This window comes from Protopterus annectens, chromosome 1.part0 (assembly GCF_019279795.1).
Source record: "Protopterus annectens isolate FY-2018-M chromosome 1.part0, PAN1.0, whole genome shotgun sequence".
NCBI lineage: Eukaryota > Metazoa > Chordata > Ceratodontiformes > Protopteridae > Protopterus > Protopterus annectens.
Window position 1 is genome coordinate 1,141,815,267 of NC_056725.1, and position 27,015 is coordinate 1,141,842,281.

The 27,015-nt window shown below is 35.8% G+C and overlaps 1 protein-coding gene across 3 annotated transcripts in view; it reads left to right on the forward strand.

Moving 5' to 3' along the window:
• Window positions 1-27,015, forward strand: part of USP45 (ubiquitin specific peptidase 45) — a 2,611,314-nt gene that overhangs the window by 2,583,293 nt on the left and 1,006 nt on the right. The window lies entirely within an intron of this gene.

A 27,015-nucleotide genomic window follows, 5' to 3' on the forward strand; every position in this document is an offset into this window, starting at 1 on the left:
GACGTTTGCTCGACTGAGCAAACGTCCGAATCCATAAAACCCGAACACACTTTAACGAAAGTGCTTTTATCGAAAAAGCGCTTTTGTTAAAGCGTGTGATAAAAAAAAAAAAAAAAACTACATTTACATTTTAGCAGGGGGGCTTTGCCCCCATGCACCCGCCATGTGGGGGTCTGTGACCCCCACACCCCCCTACTTTAATATTCTCCCTCCGAGACTGCGCTACAGTGGAGAAAAGCAAATTTCCCTTACCCGCACCATAGTACAGCCTCGGCAACAGTCACACTTACGCGAAAGTGTGTCGCGAAAGTATGCCCGGCCGTTTGGATTTTGGTCGTTTGCTCAGTCGAGCAAATGTCCTAGATCCATATATATATATATATATATATATATATATATATATATATATAGTTGTAAACAGTACCATTACTCAGTTAACACAGTTGAGTTGTTTCTTAAGCTGCAGCAGCATTCCACTGTAAGTATTTCTCCACATTCTCAGGAATGGACAGTGCCAGTCCATCTCCAAACAACTAAAGTCAAACTTTTTTCCATTGTTCCTCAAAGTTCATTGAATAAGGAAACTCGCCTGTCATCATACTTTAGCTGTGTTATCACATTTAATAACTATGACAGGTATATAGGTAGATCATTTAGTGAACATCATTGTCACTAATTAATCCATTCTTGTCCATTAACATGTCACTTGGTCAGGCTTTTCACTTTAAGACATTGGATCTCCGGGTTTATAAATCCAAACAGTCTGATGTAATGTTGAGGTGGCTTCAGTGAATCATTACAGTGTTTTTCAAAAATTTGCCCTAGTTTTTGTTTTTCATCCAGTCTTGACCTAAATATTAGGCATGTCTACTTGTCCACTGAATTTTGCAAAGCTTTCAGATGGTTAATGAACATTATTTTCTAATTTAGGTGACTGATTTTGAAGGCCTAGCTCCCTTGACTCAACTGGGTTCATACTGTATTATAGATTTTAGCACCATATGTGAGTTCTGAAATGTGTTACATCCCTCAGACTATATAAAAATTAAAATCTGAGTTGTTTTGATTGACATTCCTTCGATACCACAAATCATGCCCTCTTTCTTCAAGCTTAAAGACATAATTTTTCAACAAAACAGTGGCTTATCCCCAGTTTGATACATATTGCTAAGCTATTGTGTCAGTGTTTAGATCTTCCTTTGTATGATACAAACCTGACCAAAATATGGCTTTTCACACTACCAACATTCCTTTTTTAAGAAAAATGTTATTAATTAACATATTTGCAATATATACACACAAAGGAAGAAATTTAACTTCACATATTATATAATAATAGGAATACATTGAATCATCAAGGTAATCTTATACAGTTAACACATTAAGAATCTTGGTATTTCAATAGCAACGTTTCAAGGGTATCCCAATAATTAAAGGTCTTACTATGATTTATAGATTTTATTTTGATTGCTTCTTTTTCAGTTTTACATAGTATTGTTAAATTTAAAAATTCATTGAATATACAAACTAAGTTCAATTTCCATTTTTTTTCAGTAAATTTTCTGGCAACTGCCAAGAAAGGCTAAAAGAAACTTTGCTCTTTGGCTTTTACAGACACAAAAAGTGGAACATTCATTAGTATTACTGATCTAGTTAAAGAACAATTATCAGACCATAACCCCTTAAAAAACATGCTTATCTTTTCCCAATATACATTTAATTTTTCACAGTTCATAAACATGTGTTCAATCAGCTCTTACATCTTTACTACATCTCCAACAAACTGTAGACGTCATTTTACTAAACTTAAAGAATTTATAGGGAGTAACTCTGTGTATATATTTTCACATAAAAACTTTCTAGTATAAACTTGAAAGAAGTTTGACTAACTGATTTAAGTATCAAAGCTTTATATTCACCATCTGTTGAGTCACTCCACCCGCCACTATCTAAAAAGTTCAGAAATTTAGCATAGAAAATATTACTATTATTATTTATAATTAACTTACATAGCTTGGACAAGCTTCTTTTGTATGTCAATCAACCTTTGATAACAGCATTCATATAATGGGGTTAATAATGTTCTGTTCCTCGCCACTCATATTATCCACAAATTAATTTAATTTCTTACTGATGCACAATATTAACTGGTTAGCAGATTCATCTAACTTGTATTCTTTCATTAAATATTGTGCAGATGTAGCTGTTCCTTTTTCAGAGCAATCAGACCATAATGGTAATCCATTCCTTTTTAGTAAATTCATTTTAACATTGTTCCGAGTTTCCTTAAATCTTTAAATCTAGAGGTATGTGCAATAGGAAAACACAAAAAATTCCATTTTGATATTAATGGAGTTTCAAAAACATATTTCTTAACTATTTTAAGAAATGGTTTCATATATGCAGAGTCTAAAGATTGAAATGCATTTCCTTCTAAGGTAAATTTTATTAACTAGATGAAAAGATTATTAAATATTTCTAATTTATCATCCTTAATAAACTTATATGAATTTAGTATAGTCTGCTGCTGGATGGTTTTCTATTGACTAGTGTAGGTTGAGTCTATCCAGAGTATAATAGAGTTAAAACTTGCAGCAATAGAATAATATTCTACATCTGGGAAGCTAATACCACCATATTCCCATAATCTTGTATGATTTCTTTAAGCAATCCACTGCTTTTTAGGATACCATGACAATGAAGTTAACATTTTTTCTATTTTCTTTGAAAGTTTTTCTCCGAATGCAATATATATATAAATATATATATATATGTGTGTGTGTATATATATATATATATATATATATATATATATATATATATATATATATATATATATATATATATATATTGGGTAATATAAACATTTTAATAAGCACTAACCTGTCAAATAATTTCATTTTTAATAAGTAACACTTCAGTTACTTTTTCAAAATTATTAATAATCTTACATCTGGATAGATTTTTATTCCTAAATATTTTAATTCTTTTCATCCTCAATTATATTTATATTTATCCTTAAACATACTGTCTAGTAATTGATTTCATGCTAAAGTTTCAGTTTTACTGCTATTAAATTTCAGCAGCGATACTTCTTGAAACTTTCAATTTTCTCAACTATTTCTTCAGTTGAATAATTTAAATCTCCTACAGATCTGCAAAAATCTGTATTTTAGATTGACAATATGCATTAATTGAGAATCCATCATTTTTTCCATTGCTTTTTATACTATTAGCTAAGGTTTCATAACTAATGCATATAATAAAGAGGACAAGGGATACCCTTGTTTTATGCCTTTGTTTAAAGTGAATGCTTCAGAAATGTAAGATCCAGTTTTAACATATGCTTTGGAGTCTCTATACAGGTTTTTTAATATTCCAATAAACTGTTCTGGAAATGCAAACACTTAAAAGTTTTAAACAAGTATTTCCAATATACGGAATCAAAAGCTTTCTTGGTAGCTAAGCTAATTAGGGCCAATTTCTTGTTGAGTCTATCCATTAATAGAGTTAAAACTTGCAGCATTAGAAAAGATTCTACATCTGGGAAGCTAATACCACTGTACTCTCATAACCTTATATGATTTCTATAAGCAGTTCTCTGCTTTTTAGGATACCATAAGATTCTACATCTGGGAAGATAATACCACCATACACTAAACCTAAGATGGTTACCACCCTTTTTATATTATTGTACATTAATCTATTGACTTTAAATCCTGTTTGCTTTTTATTAATTAATCTACTATATCTCTTAATCTTGTGGCGGAAATGGAAGTAAATATTTTATAGCCTAAATTTAATAATGAAGTAGGTCTAATATGAGGAGACTAACTTATTATGCTTTCCGTGATTATGTATGGGTGAGATTACAGAAAATTTCCATGAGGGAGGAATTATTTTGTCACGCTGAATTGTGCTGAAAATGTCACTCAGTAATTCTAAAATATTTAATGGAAACAGTCTATATAATTCCATACTTAAACTGTCTAATCCTGGAGCTTTACCATGTTTACCTTTTTTTGAAAGCTTTTTTAACTTCTGTCAGGGTAATAGGTTTATTCAGCTGAGATATCTGTTGATCATTTGACTTACTAGTAACATTTTTCTTTAAATTGTCAATTTTATAATCATCTGAATTATTATTTTTATCTTTATTAAGATCCTTATGGATTTTTAAAAATATTAAGCATTTTCTCTATACCTGAAGTAAGCTTATTAATATGAGGATTCCAGATAATATTGATTTGAATCTTTTTGCTTAACATCTTGCTTCTATTGGCTAATCTGTGTTGATTTTTTAAGTCATCGCATAACTATGCAATTTTATTACTTTAAAACTGTTTGATATTTTTGTCATTTTTTTAATTATTTCAGTATTATCTAATTTCTTTGTTTGTTGTTCAAACCTTGCTTTGTGTATTTCATCTTGTATGTCTAACAATTCTTTATACCGTTCTTTCATTTTATTACTAGCCTAGCTTCCCATTCTATCTTTAATATGCATTTTTAATTAGTGCTATAGTATGACATTACTAACCTGACCTTTATAATTCAAGGAAAAAAAAATCCCCATTTTGTTCCTTATGGTAACGCTTACTCTTTTAATTTCATCATATATACTGATATTGGGATTCTACAAATAACCTTAAATTTTCTTATATCCATTACTATATTAATACTTAATGCATTATCATCAGATAGAGGACAACGAATAGTTTTAAAATAATTCACTTTATTAAGTAAATCTGTAGAGGCATAAATCCTACCAATTCTAGTTTGTGTCCCATGCACATAAGAATAATGAGTGGAGAACATTGACTTATCCTCTGCTTTTTCCTAGTAAATCAACTACATTTTTATTAATAATCCATCTACATAATGCTTTTGCTTATGCTATTATTTTAGCTTTCTTCTTTTCACTTGTATCTTCTATACTATATGTGCAGTTAAAATCTCCTGCTAAAATTAAACTAACCTTCAAATGACTTTGTAATAAGTTTGTGATCTTTAGCCACTCTTGCACCTATTCCAGGAATCCAGTAAAAGTTAGCTAATACAGAGTGTGCTATTATATTTAATTATTACAAGTATATATATTCCTGTAGGATCATTAAAGGATTCCATGACCTTAGGCATTATAGTACATTTTCTCCAAAGTATAGCAGCTCCACTCTTCTTATTGTTTAAAAGAAGCAGAAAGCATTTCATAGCCTAAGTAATTTAAATATTGTATATCTTCATCAAGTGAGTCTCTTGGCAAGAATAAAATGTCTTCTCTGTTTAATTTTAGTTATTTAGTTAATGATTTACTTTTGTTAACATTATTTAGTCTATTTACATTAATAGACAATAGATTAAAACTATGCATACTGTGAATTTAAAAATATTTCTTTTAAAAGATATGACACATTTATCCACCACATTCATTTAATTATATATGTCTCGATTGTTTTCCTCTGACACTATCTTAACATTACAGATTTTTTTGACTACTTCCTTTCTACAAACTAAAAAATAACAAAACCAAACACAAGTCTACAACTACATCTGTATAAAATACTAATAAAATACAACCTATCATGGATACCAAAGTTCCTAGTCTGCCTGTTGAATAGTCAAACTACTAATCTATCGCTCTATCTGGCAACACTTAAAAATTTATCCAAAAAAATAGCCAAAAGTTACCATGACTTACAAGTAATTAATATAATATTATATATAGGTAAAAATAATAAGAGACTATTAATTTAGTTATATATTTTGCCATTTAAAACTATTCCCCATTTGCTACATACAAGTTTAGTAATCCTCTTCTATTAATCATAGACATTAAATAATCTAACAAAAATAGTATACTATATATGTATTTATATAATTGCAGTATAAATGACAGATTTAATATTCCTAAAGTATTCACTCATTCAACATTATTATAACTAGATCTCTAAATAAATAAGTATAACAGAGTGGGACCTGAAGAGATAAAGACATCTGTATACTGGGTCTATATTATATTATCAAAGTTTCAAAACTTCAAATCTGATATGGTCGACAATGTATAATCGAAGTCTTGACACATCGAAAATATAATAAAACACAACAACCTACAAAAACAAACCATTTAAATGCACTAAGCTGGGGGGGGGGGCAAGCCCTCCTGCACCCCACACCCCCGCTACTTAAATATATCAACTCCAAGGTCTCACTACAGTGCAGAAAAGGGAAATCTTCCCTTTCCGTGCTGTACGAAGATCTCCATTAAAAGATTCGAAGTTTCAAGACTTCGACCATATGGTGTCAACCATATCAGATTCAAAGTTTTGAAACTCGATCTTCTGATATAGACCCTGTATACTTACAGGTCAAAGGTAATCTCACCATACTAAACTGTAATACAAAAGTGATCATTGTGGATACGTATTTGTCATATCAAAAGACACACACATACTTTATAGCGCTAAGAAAAAGCTCTGAATTAGTTTTTAAAGTACAAGTGCCTACATTTCAAATTTCTGTAATGCTTTTTAACACATCATATATCAAGATATTTTTTAAAAAAGTTAGCTTATTAAACTGCTTCATAAAAATGTGCACATTACTAAGATTGAAGAGAATGTCTTACTATTTCTATGAAGTCAAAATAATTGAAGTCTATATTGTATTCAGAAGTTACAAAGTGTTCAATTTAAATCCCATTCTCCTTTCCTGGATTCAAACATATTGAAAAATCTGCTTTAATTTTTATCAAAATTAATGTACTGAGTCAGCAGTAAAACACTCCTGTTTCAACTTTGACTTATGAAATGAGTTATTTCAGATAGTCGTAGTGAGTCTAATAACATTCAACATGTAAAATGCTTCAAAGTTTACATGACCAATCTTCAAATTTCTCATATTATTTATTAATAGTTTATATGATTTTCTATGTAAATTCTATGAGATCTTGTACATTCACATTTCTGTCATTTGCAAGTATATGCAATAGACGTGTTCTAAAAAGAAGTTTGTTATTTAAATATATTTTTGTCTTATTTCTTAGTAGTAATTTGTTCTATATATATTGTATTTCTAAAATCTCTCATCAGTGAGCTATTTAATCAATACCTCTCTATTAAATATTACAGTATGTGTACATATTTCCTAATGTGCTGATTCTGCTGTTTTATTATTCTAACATAGTAGATATTGCATTCCTTGTCTATATGCATATTAATAAGATGTTTGTTTTTATTAGTTGTAATATTACAGTCTTGACTATATATAAAATAATTTTTGCTTATTTAATTTGAATACGAGTGTTTAGCCATTGTGAACCACTGTTCTGATCTAAGCTTTACATGCTGACATCAGAATCTGTCTACAGCATGTGAAAATGACCATCACAGCACACAGCAGCTGCTAATTTTCTCTGTACGTTTCTCATTCTTCTTAGTTCTTTTAAGCTGTTCTAATCGGTAACAAACATCTAACTTTACTTCCTTTAATTAATATGTCGAGTTAATATGTACAGCTAATGTTAATAGCACTGCAGCATAAGCTGTTAACATGTAAAATTTTAGCAAATATATGTTACAACATTACTATATGTTGTATATATTATATAACATTACTATATCTGTTGTCTTACCAATTCTTCATTTATAAGAAATGAAATGAGGTGTTATTTTGAGTAGATTTCTCACATATATACTTGAGAAAAGAAAAAAAAATAGAAAGTACTTTTTCTTCTTTCACAGACATCAGTGATGAACTTTGACCCAGATTTTCTTCAGCACAGCTCAAGGCGGGAAAATTGTAGCATTCTGACGATATAGAACATTCTTTTGCTCTCAAGCTTTCTCAGTTTCTTTTGTTTCATAAATGACCTGTGAAAGTAATGTATTACACAGGAACAAGGAAAACAAAATCATCAGCACTTCAACACATCCAACTAGTTTATTGCTTAGATCTTACATGCAGTTAACTCAGCAATGCACATACTAAGTGATGTTGACTAAATAAAATAAAATGCATAACTTGTATAGCTTGAAAGTTACAAATTACATTGCTTATAATATGACATTTGCTTACAGAAAGTATTTAACATTTAGAAACACACTTATAGGTTTAGTTAAATTAAATATGTCACGTATTTCACTGTAAATGTAGATAAACAGTAAAACTAACCCTTAATGTTCCTCATTATGAAAAAATGCTTTCACTTAAAATATAAATACATTCTTGCATATGTTTTGAGTCTTAAACACCAGTATAAACCTTTTACTTAAAAGGCAAAGCTGTTGATCTGATGTCAGTTTTCATTTTATCCTTGTCTTATGGGTTCGGTTCCAGTTATCAGGACAGACTTGGCCATTACTACAGCTCAAGTCTCGAGCTCACCTCTGTCCACAGTCGTCCTCTCCCAATTATCTCAGATCTCATTTGCAGCTTTTCCAGACATATGCATTCGTCATAGCTCTTGAACTAAGTAGATTTTTCTGATAATTTTTCTTCACATTTTTCTTTTTTCTGCTGTTATTGTCTTGTATCGTTCGCAAAATGTTCCTATATTGCTACCTTTTTACACTTCAAGTTTTAGCTGCTGTCACTTTTCTCTACACTTTTGTGTACCTTCTGCTATAATTAATAGCCTCCTTTCTGTACACTTTTGTGTACTTTGTACTCATTGTTGATGGTCCCTTTCATGTTTTTTCTTCTTTCCTTTGTTTAAAAAAAAATAGAAAGAAAGCTTTTCTGTCTAGTATCCTTGTTTTAGTGCATGTTCTGTCCCCTCCTTTTTGGTATAAGTGTGTTGTGTGCTTTTTCCAGCCTTTTTGTTATGGCCAAAAACCTAAGGGTCCCTCTGGCTTCAAAAAAATGTCGAAGTGCGGCTGTAAGATCCCTCTCTCAGATGCTCACCTGTTGTGCATTTATTGTTTGGGTTCTGTCCACTTACAGGAAGACTGTAGTATTTGCTGTGGCTTTAGTCATAGGGCTCTGGTTGAAAGAAAAAAATAAATCAATCCTGAAAGGTTTGATTCCTTCCACCTTCGGAGAGACTATATCTGCTCACAACGAAAGTAAAACTGATGCTTCTTCACATTCTTCCTTGTCCTCCTTTGAGAAGGGTAAAAAGAGAAGTCTGTACCATCATCTCCTTCAGCACGGACACATAAAACACCTAGATCCTCAGTTCATAAAAGTTCTTTGGATGCAATGATTTTGTATCTAAGGCTTCAGTACCGGAAAAATCATCAGCACGGACCACTGCTTCTGATTCTAAAGCCTTGATGCCGAAGTCTTCGTTATGCCAGCAAATGCAGTCTTCGGCATGAGAAGTATTGCTTCCTGGTTCTTCCTCAACACTGACTACATCGGCACAGAGTATTGCTATGGTACAGAAAGAAGTTTCACCTAGAACAGCTTACTCCCCATCAATCAATCCTTTTGCGGGTGAATTACCTGAAGTTTTTCTCTAAGGGCTTAAATCACTCTCTGTAATGTGCGTCTGTTCCACCAAAAGTCTTACAGAAGTCAAAGTGGAGAGACTGGTGAATAAAATTCTGTGGTTGAGAGGATTTACAGGACTCCTTTTGGCTCCGACCCCTGTGGGTTTAGGAGCTGAACCTTCTTTCACCCCTTTAACTACTACTCCACTGACCCTCCGAAGTATTAAGAGTTTCCAGCTCTGAGTCATCCTGCTCTGATTGTATCATTTACGGAGATCTGTCTTCTTTTGGAACCGATTATTGCCCTGAGTTCTTCAGTTCTTTTAGATCTGGAGACCTCCCAGAGCTATTTCAGCCCTGTCTACTCTGAGGAGCAGGTGTCCACTCCAATTTTTTGGAGCCGTCCCTGTACCTTGGACCATTGTCACAGTTCAAGTTGGCTCTGGCTTCTGTCTTTGGGGCTGTCTCATCAGAGCGGGGAGTGACCACAGTTCTGAGGCAGTCTATTTCAGTTCCGGGATCCCCTCCCTTTTTGGGGGTCCAGCCTTCAGGGCAATGGAGAGGGCCTTGTCTGTTGCAGTCACTGAGTTGTCCCCTTCCTCCTTGAAGCAAATACCTTCCTCAAGCTCAGTCATTCAACATGTGTCTCCACTGGGGCAGCAAGTGCCGAATCCTCAGGAACCTCTGATACAAATTCTGTCATCTTCTGATACCTCCGATACACAAACTACTATGCCAAAACAATAAAAATTTAATAATGCAAAGCTTTTGGGCTAACCACCCTTCGTCAGTACATAAAAATAATACATTTTCATCTCCACTTTTAAATAGGGATTAGTTGAAAACACATGATACAGCCAGCCTATCATCATCAAGTAACAATTAAAACATTTAAAACAATAGTGCCTGAATTTATAAAATATTTAGAAATCATCATTTGTATACTAAAAATAATAAAATAACTTCGACATTAAGAAAGAGAACTACGTGTACTTGCTATATATTTTCTCTTTGTCCTTTTACCAATATAGGTTTCAGGCTGACAGCATTATTTAAACCTGGTTCAGTGTCAGCCTGAAGCCTAATGATCCATTCATATTCTTTTAATTCTAGCATATTAGTCATATCACCTCCCCTGCTTCCCATAACAACTGTATCTATTCTTCTAAATTTAAACATATGTTTAGAGTCATTTTCAGAAATATGCTTACTGAGAGCATTAGTGGCCACATTTCTTCTAATCTCTGATTTATGTTCCACTATTCGCTCTCTTAATTTCCTAGTGGTCTTACCTACATAGAATGATGTACATGCTACACACATAGCTAGGTATACCACTTCAATTGTATTACAGGTTGCAGAGGTTGTGAAAGTATATATTTTACCAGTTATAGGATGCTTAAATGTGTCTGCTTCATCATAAATATCATTACAGCAACTACAATTATAACATTTTCTTGCCCGTGTCTTTTTTAAGACCTCTTTCTTAACATCTATTAAATCCTTATAACTTAATTTTCTTTTTAATGTTTCAGAATTTCTGTAGGAGAAAGACCGTCTCTCCCCTACTATATTTTTAATCTCAGACATGGCCACTAATATTGTCCAATTTGTTTCTATTATATATCTGACATCCTTAGTATTAATATTAAATGTAGTGACATATCTAACTACATTTTCTTTTCTTTTTATTAATTGTGTTGCTTCTACTATATTTGCACTAAAAACTGGTTTATACCTATCCTGCCTTCCTTTAACAGTATCTTCATATATCTCATTTACTATCTCAGGGGGATATCCATTATCTTTGAATTCCTGTACCATCTCTTTAGCCTGAATGACAAAATTATTATCCTCAGTGTTAAGCTTACTCACTCGTATCAATTAAGTAAGGGACTTAAATTTATACCTAATTCATGTGACAATGTTGTTTGTCTTTTCGGCTTTTCCCGGTTAGGGGTCGCCACAGCGGAACTCCGCTCTGCTAATGATTGGCAGTAGATTTTCACGAACGCCGAGGTGCCAGCTCAACGTTCAACCTTCAACGAAGGCACGCCCATTTACGCATGTCTTTCGAACGCCCACCCAACTGCGGGGAGGACATGCAGACTCCACACAGAAGGCACTCCTCGCACTCCAGCCGAGAATCAAACGGGAGAATCTCTTGCTATGAGGCAACAATGCTACCACTGCACCACAGCGAATAATTCATGTGACAATGTAGTAAAGGCAATTATGGACTTGAAATTATTTGTCAGAAGTGTGAGTCTTAAACTAATTTTTAAAGACGTGAACTCTGAAACATCTGTTTGTAAAAAATTAAGTACATTTACACCTTTGACTTGTCCTATTCTGACTGCTTTTGCAAATGTGGTTGAAAGGGAATTAAGAGCCCTTTATTCTAAAGGAAATATAAATAAATTGTACAGTCTGACTTATGATGAATATAAAGCACTAAAGATGTTGGAAAAAGATGATAGGCTAATAGTGAAACAAGCAGACAAAGGGGGCACTGTAGTGATAACGGATCAGGAAAAATATATAGAATGCTTCAGATCTATATCGTGTGATGCATTGACTTTTAAAGAAATAATGTATGGTGAAGTTAGGAAATGTATTTCAGATATAAATATGGTCATATATGATTTGTAACTCACTAATGACATAACAATTGATTTATTTAATTATTTCTCTGTTCTGTGTCCCAGGATCCCACAAATATATGGGATCCCGAAGATTCATAAATGCTAATCAATCCACTCCTGAGACCTATTGTCTCAGGGGGTGGATGGTCAACTGAACCAATTTCAAAATACTTACAGATGATACTAGGGAAGTATTTATGTAAATATCCAAGTATATTGAAGGATACTAATAACTTTTTGTCAGATCTACATGATTGGTTTGAAAAATATGTTGGTGGAGGGTTTATCTTTGTAACATTAGACATCACGTCCCTCTTTACGGTGATTACGAACGACTATGGAGTGGAGGCCATACATAATTTTTTAAATACTGAAATTTACCTATGGGCTAGGGAAATAGAGAGTATATGTACATTGCTAGAAGTAGTATTAACAAAAAATGTCTTCATTTTTGACAATATGCCTTACTTGCAGCTGACTGGTGTAGAAATGGGAACCCCAGTAACAAATATGTATGCTAATCTGGTACTGTATGAGTAGGAGAAACACTATATTTATAGTAAAGAGAATGCATTGAATAGCAATGTTATGTTTTATAGAAGATTTGTAGATGACTGCTTTTTAATTTGGGGAGGTAACAAGGAAGAATTGGATAGATATGTTACATATTTGAATATGTCCACAAACTTCTTAAAATTTAAAATGTCAGTATCAGATGAGAGTATAGTATTTCTAGATGTCCAACTTTATAAAAAAGAAGGTAAGAAAGAATCTACCATACATAAGAAAAATGTAAATGTCTGCAGATATATTAATAGGAATAGTATGCATGCACCGCATACTTTTAAAGGTACCTTGAGAGCACAATTGATAAGAGCGAGTTAGCTTAACACCGAGGATAATAATTTTGTCATTCAGGCTAAAGAGATGGTGCAGGAATTTAAAGATAATGGATATCCCACTGAGCTAATAAATGAGATATATGAAGATATTGTTAAAGGAAGGCAGGATAGATATAAATCAGTTTTTAGTGCAATTATCGTGCAAGCAACACAATTAGTAGGAAGAAAAGAAAATGTAGTTAGATATATCACTACATTTAATATTAATACTAAGGATGTCCGATATATAATGGAAAAAATTGAACAATATTAATGGCAATGTCTGAGATCAAAAGTATAGTAGGGGAGAGACCGTCTTTCTCCTACAGAAATTCTGAAACATTAAAAAGAAAATTATGTTATAAGGATTTTAGAGATGTTAAGAGAGAGGTCTTAAAGAAGACTAGGACAAGAAAATTTTATAATTGTAGTTACTGTAATGATATTTATGATGAAGCAGACACATTTAAGCATCCTATAACTGGTAAAATATATACTTTCACAACCTCTGCAACCTGTAATACAATTCAAGTGGTATACCTAGCTACGTGTGTAGCATGTACATCATTCTATATAGGTAACACCACTAGGAAATTAAGAGAGCGGATAGTGGAACATAAATCAGAGATTAGAAGAAATGTGGCCACTAATGCGCTCAGTAAGCATATTTCTGAAAATGAGTCTAAACATATGTTTAAATTTAAAGGAATAGATACAGTTGTTATGGGAAGCAGGGGAGGTGATATGAATAATATACTAGAATTAAACGAACATGAATGGATCATTAGGCTTCAGGCTGACACTGAACCAGGTTTAAATAATGCTTTCAGTCTGAAACCTATATTGGTAAAAAGGCAGAGAAAATATATAGCAAGTACATGTAGTTCTCTTTCTTAATATCAAAGTCAATTTACTATTTTTAGTGTACAAATGATGATTTCTAAATATTTTATAAATTCAGGCACTATTGTTTTAAATGTTTTAATTGTTACTTGATGATGATAGGCTGGCTGTGTCATGTGTTTTCAACTAATCCCTATTTAAAAGTGGAGATGAAAATGTATTATTTTTATGTACTGATGAAGGGTGGTTAACCCAAAAGCTTTGCAGTAAAATTTTTTTTTTTGGCGTAGTAGTTTGTGTATCGGCAACTTCGTTGTTATATAGCACTGCTCATTGGTTATTTTATCTTCTGATACCTCACCAGACTATTCCCCTGAGGAGGTTCCTCATAAGAAGAAGCACAGGAGGAAGCACTTAGATTCCCCACAGGAAGCGATCATGGAATACACTGATTTTGATGAAGGGGAAGGGTCTCCAAGGTCACCCCCTGATGATGTCTCCTTTGGAGGCATCCTAGAATATTTGAAACAGGAAGGGGGGGGTGGCTGGAAGTCCCAAAATCCTTCCTTGGAAGAATCAGTTTACCTGCAGGCTTTCGGTACTCGCCTTTCTACCTCTTGGATGACCCTGCCTGCTGATGAGCTCATTTAGTTGATCTCTCAGCAGGCAAGGAAGGCACACCGGACCCCACTGAACCCATCCCCAAGAGACCAGACAAGCGTTTATATGCCCCTAAGGATAAAAAATGTTGGGCCAAAGGATTAGAGGTAGATGCCATAGCAGTAGCAGCTGCCACCAAAAAGGGACTTGCTGAGGAGAGTTAATTTATCCATCCACCCAACAGAGAGTCTGTGTTGATGGATAGATTTGGGAAGTGGGTTTATGCTTCATCGACCTTCGCTTTAAGGTCTTTGAATTTCCTGACACATTTTACCAGACTTCATAGGGATCTGATCAAGGAGCTGGCAGATACCCTGGCAGGAGCTGTTACTGAGTGAGTCCAAGAAAAATTGCTTCCCATTTGGCCACCCTGAAGTCTGTGTCAAACTTGTTCATGAAGCTCATTGTGCATGCAGCCAAGGGGACCACCAGAGTGGCAGGTTCAGGCGTAGCCATAAGGAGACACACCTGGATGCATCTGTATGATATTGCAGAGCCATTTAAGTCTTCATTCTTCAGTGCACCCTTTGACAGATCATCTCAGTTTGGCCCTAAAGTTAGAGAGGCATTATCTAGGTGTGAAAAGGATGGCAAGACCCTTTCTGCTGTGGGCATATATTTTTCCATTCCCCAAAGATCCTTTTCCAGGAACCAGAGGAGTGGTGAAAAGATGTGGTTCAAAAAGTTCCAAGGGCCTTTCCAGGACACATGTGGAGTCTTTTCCCCCAGGGGCAGAGATTGTAACTACAAAGGAAGACAGTGTCCATCCAGCAGAGGTGGTCCGCAGAACCAGGGCATCAGGGACTCCTTCCTGGGTAAGCCCTTTCAGCGTTCCTGAAAGGAGGCCCAATTTTCTTCATGTGTAGGCAGTCAGGGGACACTTATCTTTACACCAAAACCGCTGGCTAAATATGACAACAGATTCTGGGGTGCAATGGATTATTTCCAGAGGTTAAACCATACCCTTTTCCCATCATTCCTCATATGCAAAAAAGTCCCAGATGCTCCACCAATCAGAGAGAACCAGGAGTTCTAGAAATTTGAAAACTGCTAGATAAAAGAGTCCTTCAAGAAGTCTCACCAGACCAGAGATGATCTGGAATTTACTCAAGATTGTTTTTAGTGCCAAAAAAGACAGGGGACTGGAGACCAATTTTGGATCATAGTGTTTTGAACAAATCAGTTTGACAAACAAAATTCAAGATGGTCATAGTACTGTCCATTCTTCCATTTTTGGACAAGGATGACTGGATGTGCTTGATAAATCTTCAGGATGCGTATTATCGCATAAAAATGGACAAACACTCCAGAAGGTTTCTCCACTTCCAGCTAGGAGCCAGTCATTACCAATTCAGTATGTTCACCAAATGTATGGCAGTAGTAGCAGCTGACTTGAGACTGCAAGGATTCCAGTTGTTTCTTTACTTGGACAACTAGCCCATTAATGCTCTGATCAGGCATCAACTGATAGAAGCAAGGGATTATGTTCTGCAGACCTGTGCATACTTAGGAATAACTATAAATTAGGAAAAATCCCAACTGACTCCAACTCAAGAGTTTAGAGTTTATAGGAGCACTACTAAATATGATGACCATAGCATCCCTTCCACCCGTGAGACTTCAGAAAATCAGAACACAGGTTCAGAAAAATTTTTACAGCAAGAAAGTACCTCCTCGTCTAATTTTACAGGCTCTAGGTTCCATGGCAGCAAAGATAACTCTAGTTCCCCTAGCAAGATATCACATGAAAACTCCATCTCAATGGTCTATGCTGTACCAGCCCATGTTAGATCAGTTTTTGATCACCAGTCACTGCAGAAAAGATTTAGCTTGGTGGATACATTCCAAAGAAATTCTCCTGTGCTGCCTCTTTCTCCTTCAAGACCCCAAGGCTATAGTGACCACAGATGGCTCCCAGATGGGGTGGCAGGATCTTTTTCTGGCCAAGGCACTAAGTCCCCCTTAGAGGCCAACTTTTGTATATCAATATTCTGGAGCTAAGAGCAGTGCTGTTAGAGTTGCAAGCCTTTCAAGCTGTTCCTCCTGTGAGAACAATTGTGATCCAGACAAACAATTTGTCAGTATTTTGGTACATCAGCAAACAAGGAGGGACCAAATGTTATCCTTTTTGTCGAGAAGCACTCAGTGTGGCAGTGGGCAATCTCTTCCAACTATTGTCTGATAGCAAAGCACATTCTGGGGAGTTCCAGTGTGATAGCAGACAAACGGAGCAGATGTATTCTCTAGCCTTATGAGTGATCTCTCAATCCAAAAGTGATGGAAAATATATTCTGTCAATGGGGCCAGCCTTGCTGCGACTTGTTTACCTCTCCCCTAAACTACAAGTGCAGCAACTACTTTTCCCTGATCTCCCTCCAGGGGAGTCACCAAGAGATGCTCTTCTTCACATTTGCCCACCCCCAGACTTCTATATGACTTTCCCCCTATACCTCTAATCCCAGAATTCTTACAGAAACCACTCAAGCTGAAGAGCAAAGTAATCCTCACAGCACCTTATTGGCTTCGACAGGTATGGTTCCTTTTTCTTCGGCCTTATCTAATTCAGCAACCTTGGATTCTGGACCTGGCTCCAGACCTTCTGTCCCGTTCAGAGAGATTAGATCATCCAAACATTCTGAACCTCAACTTGATAGCATAGCTCCTCCAGTTCCATTAATTGCCATGTGAGTTAATCTTTCTTCCCCGGCATGTCAAATTCTCTTATAAGCCTTCTACTCGTAAACTCTGTACTAGTAAATGAACGAGATTTACCATTTGGGCTTATCAAAGGGATGGATATTGACCCCTTTTCTGCATCTATTGATAACAATTTAGATTTTTTAGCCTCTCTTTTCAATGCAGGAGCTTCCCCATCTACCATTAAAGTTTAACAGCAATTTAACATTTCCATAATGGTTTGGAAGAACACCCCTTGCTTCTGATAAACTTTGCAAATCCTTTTTAAAAGGGACACTTTTATTGAAACTTCCTTTTAAGGATCCTACTCCACCTTGGGATCTAAATCTAATATAACAAACTATTGTACACTCCCCCTTTGAACCATCTGCCACTGTAATCTAAAGTATTTGTCATGGAAAACTTTACTTTTGGTGGCAATAACCTCTGCCAGAAGGATTTCAGAAATTCAAGCCTTATCATGTAGACCGCCTTATCTGATTTTTCACAAAGACAGAGTTTACTTACAGACAAGTCCCAATTTTCTGCCTAAGGCAGTAATAGAGTCTAATAACATTCAGACTATTAGTTTACCAGTATTCTTTCCCAATTTTACAAACAAAGGTGAATACTGTTTGCATTTGTTAGATGTTCACAATTATATTTTTATCTACACAGAATGAAAGACATAAGAAAAGCTGACCAACTATTTCTCTCCTTTTCAAGTGCAACATCTGGTAAACCAGTCAGCAAGGTGGCATTGGCCAGATGGCTTAAGGATTGTACGTCCTTTATCTGTGACAAGAAAAAAATTGATTTGCCTGGGTCTGTTAAGACACATTCTACAAGATCTGTAGCCATGTCTAGAGCCAATCTAGAGCTTCAGTGAATGAAACATGTGCAGCAGCAACTTGGGCTTCTCCCCATACCTTTATTACTCATTGCAAATTGGATTTGGTCTCTAGGAGAAGAGCATCATGTGGTTCAGTGGTGCTCAGGAATGCCCTTCGGTGAGTTCTCCTAAGGTCTAAGTTAGCTGGGGACTCTGCCCCATATGTCAACGATAAAATGAAAATTGACCACATCAGATAAAGAAGTTATGTACTTACCATAACATTCCATCTGTGTTGTCCATTTTCATTTATCCTTGTCTCCCCTCCTTACATCCCCCATCCTTTGAAGACTCTTTGGTGGAATGGATAATGTATGTATAACTTATTGTGATCATTAAGACATAGCAGATATGGCTTCCATTGAGGCTTCCTTATCTGAGACTTTTATATGTAATCTGAAAACTAGATTTGAGGTAATTAGGAGAGAAGGATTGTGGGTAGAGGTGAGGCTCGAGAGTATTTGGCCCGCAAAAGCTGTAGAAATGTCCAAGTTGGTTCCTATAATCGGAACAGAACCCATATGTCAAGGATAAATTAAAATAGACAACATAGAAGAAGCATTATGGTAAGTACATAGCTTCCTTTTTTCAGAAAGTAGTATTTTTAGGGTTTTTGGTTTTAGAAGCAGTTTTCCAAGAATTCAGCTCACTCTCTCTCTCTTCAGACTGTTCCACTCCATTTCTTCAGTATTAAGGATGTTATTGCTATTAACAAATGTGGATGCGTCCTCCACTGTGTCAAATGTTTTGGTTCCTTCAGAAATTTTGCAGGAAACACCAAAATCACTTTAATATTGCTCTTTTAAGTTCCTTGTTCAGTGATAAACAGGATTTTCTTTTACTCATTACTTTACTGGAATAGTCGTCGTCAAATCTGACCACATGTTCACCTATTTTAATAGGTGGGCTGGGCCATGCTGCTTTTAATATTTGATCTTTTTCCAAGCTAGACTAAATAAAATTAGCCAGGAAGTATCAAATTTTATTTTTTTATTACATTTTCTGTCAGAGAAAAGTCAGTCACAGAGCTTTCACCATTTGCTACTCTCAGCTATCTTGGTCAGACCCACACTACCAGCATTTAACAAAGCATATAGACTCTCTAGATCTATTCAGGTCATATTTGACGTGCTTGGAAACTAATTAACCAGCCTCTTTTATTTAGCATTTGTTTAAAGCTGAGCATAGAACCCATTTACAACAGATGATAAGGAGAGAAAATCTCCAATAACAGGATATTTAATACATGTTCAGTAATACACAATTTGTAATGTGTGATGACAGAGACAGCAGTAAAATATTTACATAATGCAGATGAGCTGACAGAAGAGACAATGGCACAGTGTTTTGCATTTATGAGTGCATACAGTTTTCAATAACTAGTTGGTTAAGATTATTGTGATTCTGCAGCTTTTACAATTTATAACAATTACTGTCTTCTACTTTCTTGGGAACTGTAATGATTTGAATATTTTTTCAAGTGCTGTTTTCATGGTCTACCAGTTTAGATTTTAGTATTTCATGTTCAGGCTGAAGGTTAGATTCCTGGTCACTTACATCATCATAGTGCAACTGAAATTCGTCAGAGACAGTCACATGTCTGTTCATGGCTTTTACCGTCTTACCATCTTATCATCTTGTTTGCTGGTCATTGCTGTAAAATTGTCCAGCTTCCTTATTGCTTTAAATTCCCCAAGCAGTTCCTTCTATGGTAGCATGTAATAGTCAACAGTGCCTTACTTTACACCATACACCTCTGAAGAGATTGTGGCTTCTTTTTTGCTCACTACGCATTCAGTAATCATGTCTAAAGTTTAAAAGTAGCTGAATCACTTTGCAGCCTTCTTTTTAAATTGTTTTCTAAGTTTTATCATGGGAGGCTATACCACATTGCACATTCCTCAAATATGCAGTACCAAATGTACCAGATCAAAGAGAATTTCAACTCTTTAAATATTTACAAGTGGAAACAGTCAGGAAAACATTTACTTACTGCTGCAGCATAACTGGAAGTCGTGCCTTCTCCAGTGTAATTGTCTTTTCCTCTAAAGGAGTATTTAGGAAAAAAATCAAAATGTTTGATTGCTCCAGTCTTATTTTAGAAAACTTGGAGATCAGATTGAAGGTACTGAATGACTTGAAAAAAATACAAGAACAGCATATTTCATCTATTTAGCCTGGTACACTGTTGATTACTAACTGCAAGTAATAGTGTCAGTACTATTACCAGGATGGAATCCATGCTAAAAATCCTAGCAGAAGACCATTAGCATTCAGGAAGCTAGTTGAAATAAATTAAGGGTGTTTTCCATTTTAAGGGGGGGGGGTCTTCTGGTGACTGATGGCAAGATTTTTTTCGTTTGTATATTCCTTTTTGTCTCCATGACTGCTGACTGTCAAGTCACTTCCATCTGAACATGAGTCTATTCCTTCCTCTAGGGTACAAACATTTGTATGGTCTGTCATTCAGATAGCCATGAGGATTGCTATTGTCCTTTCTGACATCCTGTCTGTAAGGATATTTGAATAGTTTAGTCCCAGCCCCTGGACATGGGGATAAGCTACCTGCATCCCATGACAACCTGCAACACCATCCACCTGTGACTGCACGTATTCTTGCACTGGGTAATGAGGGCTACCACCAAATGTTAGTTTGGTGGGCCTGAAGTGCATTTCCAGCATCCCTATGTCAAGGGATTGTTGCAGTCTGGGGACTTCTAAGATGGCTGCACATTGAATAACAGCTTAACTCTAGCTCTCCCCGTGTGAAAACAGAAACTTAGCAGAGAAAGCCAGTGAACCTATACTTCTGGTCAAATTTCAGTAATTGACTAGTAAGTGCACTGCCTGGATGCCAAGAAAAAAGAAATAGAGGACCTGAAAGAAAATCGGTTACAAAAGGTGAGGAAAAAACACTGCCTGGGAGAAGTACTGCAGCTGTTCATAGGTTCATAGGTGTGTACTAGGCTAATGGCCCTGGTATCGTGCGCCAGACTTTAGTTCCCAGTGCCTCTATCAAGTAGAGTCAGTGGAGTGATCCCCAGGGTGAACTTTCTTTTAACCGTCCACTCATCAAGATTTCTGTTGAAGAGGGACAGTGAAGTGCTCTGCTTGACATGTATGGGAAGTCTATTCCAAAGCATGGGCAGTCTCTGGGTGAGGAGCCTGTCCTTCCAGCATGTTCTGTTGATTGTGGTAATGAGGTTGAGGTCTCTGGAGCATGTGATTGGGATTTCTTTAGATGTAGCATTTCTAACAGAGGTGGGTCACACATGGCTTTGTAAGTCAAGCAGAGATCTCCTCTAAGTAGGTGATATGAGACAGAGAATCGGTGGAGTCTTTTGAGTCTGTCCGTGTAGGACATGTGTTTAATGCCTAGGATCCTCTTCATAAGGTACTTCTGTGGCCTTTCCAGCTGTTGCATGGGTCTAGTGAGGTACATGCCAAATGGGGCATTATACTCGATGATTGTTCAAATGAGAGAAGAGTAGAGAGAGAGACGATGACCTCTTTCTTCCTGGATGCAAAACCCATGGTAATGAGATGTGCCATATAGAAGGACTTTCTGACCACAATGGCAATGTGGTGGTTGAAAGAGAGGTTGCTGTCAACCTGCGTCCCCAGATCTCTCATAATGCCTTCAGCGTTCAGTGGGTTCCCATCGATGTGGTAATTAGTGGGAACTGAGTTTTTATCAAAGGGGATGATGACGCATTTTTTGGCATTAAGCTGAAGGCTATGATTTCGACACCAGTCATTGGTCTCAGTGAGGCATTTCTGTAGGATGTCTGCATCACTTGGGGAGTTAATAATGGCTCCCAGCTTGCAGTCATCTGCGAACTTGGTCAGCCATAGTCCCTTTGTGTTGGCTTGGACCTCTTAGAAGTAGATGCCGAACAGGAGAAGACCCAGGACCCCGATCCCTGTGGGACTCCACGAGTGACTGGTCAGCAGTCTGACTTGGAGTCTTCTATTTTCACACTGCGTGTTCTGTCTGTGAGCCCATTTGCAGCCCACCTAGTGATATAGGGGTTGATACCTAGTTTGTTGAGTTTATCAATAATTCCCTAGTGAGGAATGGTATCAGAGGCCTTGGCCAGATCAAGGTAGGCTGTATGCACTGCAGTACCTTCAACCACAGCCCTGGTGACTGACTCAAAGAAGTCAACCAGGTTGAGCAGGCATGATCTCTCTTTCACAAAGCCAAATTACGTGGTGTGTTTTCCCAGCTGAAAGAGCTATAAAGATAAGACAAAACCGTACCACACTTAATAGAAGTACAAGCTGTACCATATGTCTTAGCATGGATAGCCTTTCTTTTAGGTTAACTCAAGTCTGTGAGTGTGGCTGTCAGTTTGGAACATTTGTTCCTATTAGGAGAGTAAAACTTTAATATTTGAATATGTACATAGTGTTGTGTATTATTAAGTTAATGGTTTTAGGGAGCTATTGAGGGCATATTTGTTTTTTTTGGTTGAGGGCTTTCAATAAAACAAAACGTTTTGTAAGATGTGACATAAGCCCAATTGGATTTGAGAAGAAACAGCTGTATAAATCATCAACCTGCCAACAGCTGTATAAATCATCAACCTGCCAAGCAGTGTATGCATGTAACACAAAAGCTGGAATTAGACATTTAACAAAAAAGGTGTTATAAAAGGTGGGAATAATAACTTTTTAAGGCAGTGATGCTTTCTGTAATCCCTTTAAATGTCAATGGTCTGACAGATAAATGCAAAAAAGAAAGAGTAGTGAACTATATTAAAAATGTAGAGTACAAATAGCTATGCTACAGGAGAAGCATTCAGAACGAACAGAGTATGTGAATTTGATAAAGAAAGGGTTTTAGTATGGTCATTCAGTGGAATACCTGGGGCAGAGCAAAACAGGAGTACTTATATTAATTGCAAAAGGAGATCCAATAGTGATAGAAGAGAATAAAAAATATACTAATGGTAGATTTATAGTACTAAGGGGCAACTGGCAAGGGAGGAAGATTATACTGGCATGTATTTATATTCCATCTAAAACTAATATAATGAAGCTTAAGAAAATTCTGGGAGAAATAATCAGCTTTCAGCAATAAATATTACTTATAGGTGGGGACTAGAATTTGATTTGCAACAGTGAGATGTGTTGGGGGGCAGAAGGGGAAAAATAACAAAGGATGGTAGATTTTTGAAGACATTTATGAAAATATTTAGCATGGAAGATATAAATTCAATACTAGGAGTTTGAGGTGAGTTTGCATATTATTCCCCAAGATACTAAAACTGGGCTAGGCTACACAGAATTTACATTTTACAGAAACATGTGCATTTAACTGAAGGTCTTGATATGCATCCAATAATTATTTCAGATCATGCAACAATAATAACTAAAATAAAAACACAGGGTAATGAAATAAAAATAAGACACTGCCGCTTTCCCACCTGTCTGTTGAAAAGAGAGGAATTTAACAAATGAGTAGTGGAAATTATTCAGGAGGTATTAGAGAAGATAGAATTTTTTTCTGAAAATATAGCTAGGGAATGGGATCAAATTAAAGTGGAGTTTAAAAGTAGGGTGGAAATAAAGGAAAGAGAGAGATGGTTAAGAATTAACAGGAATTATTTAGAGGGACTGACAAATGTTAAAGTATTACAGAATAGGAGGAATCCCACAGAACAAGAAGAACAGCAACTGCAGAATGTTAAACAGAAAATAAGGGATTACCTTGACAATATGCATGAGTTTACAAAGATTGCTGTGAAGGAACTGTTTTGATAGTAATTATTTAGCACAAAACATTTGGCATGACGACTCAGGTAACAGAAAGTAGAAAGGGCTGTGCCAAGCTTAGGGAGCTTATAATAAGGAAGATAACGAGATCCTGTAGAAGTGGTAGCAATATTTTGTAAATTCTATAAAAGTCTGTATGAAGCAGAGAAATATGGAAATCAAGAAAAGGTACAAATGTTAATGTTTGTGGAAGAATTAAGTATGCCAAGGTCAGAGGTAGATGAGGCTCAGTTGCTAACAGGATAGGAGGAGATGAGATAAAAATGGTAGATTATAACTGATCTGTAGAAGAGCCCCCATGAATAGATGGTATTCCTGTGGAATTTTTGACGCTAGGAAGGAAAAATGATAAAGATATAGAAGGTTTTGTTTAACAGTATTTTAAGAGGAGAAGTATCAACATCCTGGAAGAAAGCTGTGGTGGTAGTTGTAATAACTAAAGAGAGTAAATATCCATCAAATCCAACTTCATACAGGCCCATTTCAATACTAAACTATGTTTATAAAGTGTTTATATCTATAGTGGCTAAAAGAATGGCAAACGCTATAAAGATAAGACAAAACCAGCTAGCACTTAATAGAAGTACAGGCTGTACCATATGTCTTAGCATGGATAACCTTTTTTTTAGGTTAACTCAAAAGCAATGCCAAGATTGATAGATATAGATCAGTGTGGCTTTGTAGAGGGGAGGCAAATATTTGACAACAGTAACAGAACGTTGATGATCCAGAGGGAAATAGAATGTAAGAAAATACCACTGTTGTTGGAGGTTCTTGATGCAGAGAAAGCATTTGACAGAGTCAGTTGGGACTTTAGGAGCAGGACAATGGAAGCATTTGCATTCCCTGATAAAATGATACGGTTGATTAGGAGAATATATGAGGGATCAGAGGTGAACATTAAAATGGGTGGGTTCCTCTCTGATCATTTCTGTGTGAGTAGGTGAACCAGGCAGGGGTGTCCTCTTTCCCCTTTGTTATTTGCATTATATTTAGAACCATTGGCAAAGAAAATAAGGGACTCAGAAATTCAAGGATCTAAATGGTATGGTAATCAAAAATGCTGGCTCTATTTGCAGATGATATTATTTTATACCTGATAAAACCAGAAAAGGACACTGCAGTGTTGTGGAACATTTTGAGACAGTTTCATATCTTTTCATGATTCAAAATGAATGAAGCTAAGACAAAGACAATGGTGGTAAATTATGTACCCTCACATGAATTGGTTCAACAATATACATATTTATGGGGATATGATAAAATGAAGTATTTAAAAGTATGGATTAAATTTATTTTGGTATGGCAGCTAAGGATATGTGGAAAAAGACTAAAAAGATGATACAAAAACTGAGAAATTGGAAGCTCTGTTATATGGATATGTATAGTAAGATACAAGAAGTTAAAATGTTTTAGTCCCTTTAGTCTTACACATAGGTCATGCATATTTTTATCAACCAGAGGAGAAGCTGTGGATAGCAATTAATGAAGTGCTGAAGGATTTTATCTGGGAGGGGAAGACAGCAAGAGTCAAGTGGGATAAGCTAATTCTTCAAATAGAACAAGGTAGATTGGGATTGCCCGATTTGAAGTGGTATTTCAGAGCTACACAGTTAAGGCTGCTATACATAGCACAAGTAGAAACCTATAATTCAAAGTGGAAAGGGATGATGATGAAACAGAGGAAAGCTAAAAAAACAATAAGAGACTGGGATTTTGGATGCAGGCCTTTATGAAGAATAACAGTAATCATACAGGATATTGTATTCATAAAGTAGCAGAAAGTATTCTTAAGAACTAAGCCAAAGTGGGAGTGGAGAAAGGAGATTCTGCCAACAGGGATGACTGCAACTTGGGATACAGACAATAAGCAAGAAGGGGCTGGAATGTATTGGAGAAAACTGGTGAAAGAACCAAGGTATTGGGAGCAAATAACTACAGAGGGAAAGGTAGTAAAATGCGAAGATGCCAAGAATTTATTTGGACAGCAGGTTTGAGATTGCCTTCCCTATCAAGGATTGATATCAGAGTATAGGCAAAGAGAAAGAAGTGGGGGAAGGGGGTCCTAAACGAAAGACCAGCACTGGTAGAGTTTTTAATAGAATCTTGAACAAAAGCTGCTGTTAAAAAAGGAGTAATTAGTAGATCATACACAATATTGCATGATAATTAAAAGAATCAGTCAGAGGAGGTTAGAAAGCATTGGGAAGAGAGATTAGATAAGCAATTCACAAAGAAACAATGGGGGATATATGTTTGTCTCTCAAGTATGCAACAAAATCTAGAAGATTTAGGATTTTTGCTTGGTAATGTTTACAAAGATACTTTTATACCCCAAGTAGACTCCAGAGAATTCATTTTCAGGTTGACCGCAAATGTTGAAGGTGTGATAGGGGAAGAAAGATGTAATTAGGGAACATATTAATGAGTTGGCAGACTTTAAAGATTCCCTGCCTGGAGACTACTGTATCAGAGATACTGGGTGAGCAAATTGCATAACTAGGAAAATTATTTTTCTAAGCTATGATACAGAACCAAAATTGCCTAGACATCATAAGGACTTGCTGAGTGTAATTATGGTAGCTGCCAAAAAAGTAGTTACTAGAAAATGAAAATCAAGGTCTAACGTAAGTGTACTAGAAGTAGTGAATATAGTAACAGAGATAAAACAACTGGAACTGGGATCTTTAGAAATGTGGAAATTGTGGGAATAATACATGGGGGGTGAGGTTTAAAAGAAGTCAATATTTGAATGAGCTGTGTATTGTTTGACTGACTATCATTGGGCAGATCATAAGTGGTGTATAATGTATGAAACCAAAATTGTGTCAATACAGTCTGTGATGTAAAATGCTTGCAGCTGGGACTGTGTCAGTTTGGTTTGTTTTCATTTGCATAAATGTATTATTGCCTATGTCATAAGTGATCATTTAATAAAGATGCTTCTTGTTAAAAAAAAAGGATTATTGCAGTTTGTATCCTACTTTGCTGAGCTCTTCCTGCAGGATGGGCATTGTCATTCTTGCCTGTTGGTACTGTCAAGTGCTTAGGCCATTAGCTGAACTTAAGTCGAATGGGCTGTAGTCAGGACTTGAATAGTGGAGCAGGCTTGACAAGATTGTAAGATTAATTTTGGTGAATTTAGGAAACCAGGGACAGAAACGTAGTTAAAGGTCATGAAGATACAGCATACGTGTGTTGAAAGA